The following is a 5325-nucleotide window of genomic DNA, read 5'->3' as shown; positions in this document are numbered from 1 at the left end:
CTGAGCCAGCCACCTGGGGTCGTGTTGGAACAGCCTGTGTGCACGCCAGTGAGTGTGAGCTGGAATACACTGGAACCGCAGTCGTTTGAGCCAGGAAACTTGGGAGGCCTGTAGTAACTGAAGTCCATTCACTGAGCCAAGGTTTATTGATGTGAAAATGTCCATGGCGGTTCCGAGCAAAGGTGCAGGCAGAGGAGATGACACAGATTATTGGGGGATTTATTAAAGAAAGCCTAATACTTGCCTGGCAGGGGAGATACCATGATCACGAAGGTGGTTTTCCCAGGGTGAGGCTTATCCATTGCACTCCGGATGTGCTGACCCCTGCGATTTCCCCAAATGCGGGAAACTCGACTGCATAATTTGTGGTAGTGGGGGACTGCATTCACGCTCTCCCCTGAAAATAAAAAAAAAAAGAAAAGAAAGCCTCCACGTTCCCCCATGTGGAACTGCATCTGCATGGGTATAGGAGTATTTTGCCTTCATGTGTGTATGTGCTCATGCCTGTAACACCAGGACGTTTTGTAAAACGGCATACCCACGGTGCCCCAGGATCGCCATGCAGAAACCACCACGGTCGGCAGCGTGGTGGGCGGAAAGTTACTCACATGTGGAAAGTTTTATTATTAAAGGGGGAGGGGAGAGGGAATAGGGAGAGAGAAGAGAAAGGAAGGGAAAGAGGGAAAGCAGAGATGTGCACTACCTCATGGTGAGGAAGGAAAGGGAGGCAAGGGCTTTTTTTTTTTTTTTTTTTTTTTTTGGTTTTTCGAGACAGGGTTTCTCTGTGTAGTTTTGGTGCCTATCCTAGATCTCGCTCTGTAGACCAGGCTGGGCTCGAACTCACAGAGATCTGCCTGGCTCTGCCTCCCGAGTGCTGGGATTAAAGGCGTGCGCCATCACCGCCCGGCAGAAGGGTTTCTCTTAAAGGGGACTTTAAGTAAGATGCCATCAGGACGCTGGGCGGGTCCCCAAGGGGCAGCTCAGAACACTAACAGGACGGCAGAAGCAGGTGTTGCTGAGTTCCAAGCTACCTAGACTACAATGTGAGCCCCGCCCCCACCCCCTCCGTGACAACGAAGGAGAGTGTGGAGGGGGGCGGTGGTTCCTTCTGCCTAGGAAGAAAAGAGCACATGACTGTGGGCTAGAAATTTTAGACTCAGCTTTTAAATAGTTCCCAAATTATTACCAACTGATTATTGTGGTTGGGAAGGGGTGGGGTGGTTAGGGCTCTTTTTTTTTTTTTTTTTTTTTGGTTGTTGTATTTCAGGTTTTTGGTTTGGTTTAGTTTTTTCTGAGACAGGGTTTCTCTATGTAGCCTTGGCTGTCCTGCAACTCACTATGTAGACCAGGCTGGCCTCAAACTCCGAGTCTGCCTGCTTCTGGCTCTCCAGTGCTGGGATTAAAATAATGCGCCGCCGCCGCCGCCGCCGCCATCGCCACCACCACCACCACCACCACCGGATGGTGATGGCGTACACCTTTAATCCCAGCACTCAGAAGGCAGAGGCAGGCGGATCTCTGTGAATTTGAGGCCAGCCTGGTCTCCAAAGCAAGTTCCAGGAAAGGCGCAAAGCTACACAGAGAAACCCTGTCTCAAAAAACCAAAAATAAAATAAAATAAAAAATAATGCACCACCACTCCCCAGCTGTATTTCACTTTTTCAATAGAGGCTTCAGAGTGGTCTAGGCCATTTATTCTTTCCTTTCTTCTGGAAATATTAAAACAAGACCGGAAAAAAAAATACCTACCCATTTGTGGGTAGATTTTCCAGAGATATGGCTAGTATAACACGAAAAACAGTGCCCACATTTTCTGTGGAGTTGAGGTTGGATATTTATAGACATTCAGCATTTCCTAGAAGCAAAACGGTAAGAAAGTGCATGGATGTGTTAGGTGGATATAAATTATCTCAGGCTGGAGCAGAAAATGTTCTTGTTTGGAGACCATCGGAGTGACTGTCCCTGTCCAGCAGCAGGAATAGCTTGAGAAAGGCAGACACAGACCCTGAAATCGAAAGGCAGGTGAGCATGAGCTGCTTTTGTGAGCCGAAACTTGTCTGTAAGGCCATGGGAAACAACTCGTTAGATGAGCATTGTATCACTTTCAGTAAAGCATTACATACCATAAAAGGCTCGTGTGTGTGTGTGTGTGTGTGTGTGTGTGTGTGTGTGTGTGTGTGTGCATAGTATGACTTTAAAACAGAACAGCCAGGAGAGTGATAGAGCACCTCTTTTTTATACATAGTACATGGGTTCCAGCACCTTGTCTGCCTGCACACTGCCATGCTTCTAGCCATGATGATAACGAACTAAATCTTTGAAACTGTAAGCCAGCCTCAATTAAATGTTTTCCCTATATGAAGCTGTGGTCATGGTGTCTCTTCACAGCAATAAAACCCTAAGACAGCTGAAATATTTGAATACTTGGTCCCTAGTTGGTCTGTTTGGGAAGGATTAGGAGGTGTGGCCTTGTTGGAGAAAGTGTGTCACTGGGGGTGGGCTTTGAGGTTTCAAAAGCCCAGGCCATTCCAGTTAGTTAGCTCTGTCTCTGCCTCCTGCTTGTGGGTCAAGGATGTGAGCTTTCAGCTACTGCTCCAGCACCACACCTGCCTGCCTGGCCCCCCACCAGGATGGCTGTGGACTCAGCCTCCAAAACTGTAATCCCCCAAAGCTGCTGCTTCTGTGAATTGCCTTGGCCATGGTGTCGTCACAGGAGTAGAAACTAAGTCAGGGACCTTCACTCAAAGACAAAAAAAGCCCAACAGCAACAAAAAGTGGCTTCATTGATGGTGATGGCATTAAGAGTTTATATAACACTGATAAAATCTGAGCTAGAAAACATCTCTAAATACATCTATTTGTGTATGTATGTACACATACGCACATACGTATGTGATGCGGTCTCCAGGGTAGGCTCCCCTTTCAGTCAGGCTGGCTGAGCTCCAAGGATCTGCCTGTCTCTGGCCGGCCCCATGCTAGGGTAAAGGCACATGGAGCCATACCAGCTTATACAGGGGTGCTGGGGTGTGAACTTAGGTCTTCCTGCTTTCACAGCAAGCACCTGTACCCTCTAAGCTGTCACCCCAGTCCCAGGACAGCTCCCTGTGTCCCAGCTACCGGCTCTAAAAAATGACTAAAGCAACATTGGGGGATTCCTGCAAGTGTCACAGCCGGCCAGCAGGAAAAGGATCTGTGTGAGCTGGGAAGGAAACTCGGTTCAGCCAGATTCAGCCGGCGCTGATTCAAACTTCTGGAGTCTGACACCAGGCCAGTTTATTTTAGACATAAAAATCCAGTACAATTTTGGGGGAAAAAAGTTTCCTGGTAACAGTTATCCCAATCCTTTATGCACAATAACGCTTAAGGTGTGACTACATTGAAACTCCTTTGCAAAGTACGTGTGACCATGAAGATGGGTTCTATAGCTTAGGGCCTAGGATCTGGTGTGGTCTCTGGCCAAGATAGCATAGAGGTCAGCAGGCTATAAAGGACATGTGACATCCCCCCTAAGGATGGGTTCTATTGGCTGTGAAAAAAAGCTAAAGATCTAGGGAGGGAGAGTCTGGGGTACAAGTTCTGGGGGACTGGGTGTGGCAGCATGCACCTTTAATCCCAGCACTCAGGAGGCAAAGGCAGACTGATCTCTGAGTTTGAAGCCAGCCTGGTCTACAGAGCAAGTTCCAGGACACCCAGGGCTACACAGTGAAACCCTGTCTTGAAGAAGCCCAAAAAATAAGAAAAGAAATGTCAATTGTTTTTGTTGTTGTTGTTTTTGTTTTTTTTTTTTTTTTTTTTTTTTTTTTTTTTTTGGTTTTTTGAGACAGGATTTCTCTGTGTAGCTTTGCGCCTTTCCTGGAACTCACTCTGTAGTCCAGGTTGGCCTCGAACTCACAGAGATCCACCTGCCTCTGCCTCCCGAGTGCTGGGATTAAAGGCGTGCACCACCACTGCCCAGCCGAAATGTCAATTGTTAATGAACAAACAGAAGCTTGGGGGTGGGTGTGGGGCAGGTATTTGCTGCCTAACTTTAATCCTAGTGCTCAGGAGGCAGAGGCACCTTGGTTCCAGGCCAGCCAGTGCCACATAGTAAGACTTTATCTCAAAAGAATCAACAGTAAGAAGAGAGAGGCTAACAAGGCGGATCGGTGGATAAGGACACTTGAGTTCTCTCTCCAAACACGCGTGGTGGAAGGAGAGAACCAACACTGGAGGCTGTCACCTGTCCTCCACGGGTGCACTGTGGCGTGAGCGTACCCGTGCACACGTGTCTAAATGTATGTATGGGTACCACATGCATGCCTGGTACCCAAGGGGGCCAGAAGAGGGTCCCGAATCCCCTGGAACTAAAGTTTTAGAAGGTTGTTTTTGTTTTTATTTTTTGGTTTTTCGAGACAGGGTTTCTCCGTGTAGCTTTGCGCCTGTCCTGGAACTCACTTGGTAGCCCAGGCTGGCCTCGAACTCACAGAGATCCACCTGGCTCTGCCTCCCGAGTGCTGGGATTAAAGGCGTGCGCCACCACCGCCCGGCTAAGTTTTAGAAGGTTGTAAGCCACCGTGTAGACTGAACTCTGGTCCTCTGCAAGAGCAGCAGTGCTCTTAACCACTGAGCATCTCTCCAGCCTCCAAATGGTATCTTTAAATTGTCCCAGGTCTATGGATGCAGTAAATGGGGACCGGCTGGAGATGTAGCTCAGTGGAGTGTTTGCCCAGGACACAGGAAGGCCTGGGTTCCGTCCCTAGTGCTGTAGACACTGGATGTGGTGGTACAGGCTGTAGTTTCCACAGGGAGGAGAGAGGAAAGAGACTCAGAAGATCAGGGTTATCTGTAACTACAGCAGGAGTTGAGGCTAGCTTGAGCTACCTAAGACCCTGTCTCAGAAGAGTCTACAGGATTGTGGGATTGTGGGGGACTGCAGACAGGAGACCCCAAGGCCACATACTATTTACTCATCTGTGGCTCACCATGAGCTTTTGCTGTTCATTCTTCGTCTAGCTGAGAGTCTGCTCTTCAGCCATTCTCCTGGGTTTCAGGAAAATGAAGGTGAATGCAAGGCAGGCCTTGCTCTCAAAAAGCTCAGAACTTTACGAGAGAAGATTGGCAGCTGAGGATGGTTGGAGTAGGGGCTGGAGAGATGGCCCAAAGGGGACATGAAAGGGGACATGGGCCTGGCAATCCAGCATTTGAGATTTTTTTTTTTTTTTAAATACCTTATTTGCTACAAGCTGCAGAAATATGAAGTAGGAATTCAGCTGATTATGACAGAGCATTTACCTGGAAGAGTCGAGGGCTTTTCCAGAGGAAGCCGAGACTCAAGGAAGTGTTGGT

The 5325-nt window shown here is 48.3% G+C and overlaps 1 non-coding gene across 1 annotated transcript; it reads left to right on the top strand.

Annotated features, from left to right (window-relative positions):
* Positions 1 to 236: 236 nt before the first annotated feature.
* LOC143269836 (U1 spliceosomal RNA) lies at positions 237 to 400 on the top strand. Its single transcript, XR_013046608.1, has one exon. It is a non-coding gene; the product is annotated as a U1 spliceosomal RNA (small nuclear RNA).
* The last annotated feature ends 4925 nt before the right edge of the window (positions 401 to 5325 follow it).

Source organism: Peromyscus maniculatus, chromosome 20, assembly GCF_049852395.1.
Source record: "Peromyscus maniculatus bairdii isolate BWxNUB_F1_BW_parent chromosome 20, HU_Pman_BW_mat_3.1, whole genome shotgun sequence".
Taxonomy (NCBI): Eukaryota; Metazoa; Chordata; class Mammalia; order Rodentia; family Cricetidae; genus Peromyscus; species Peromyscus maniculatus.
Note: the sequence above shows the minus strand (reverse complement) of the source record. Positions and strands in the feature narration are given on the sequence as shown.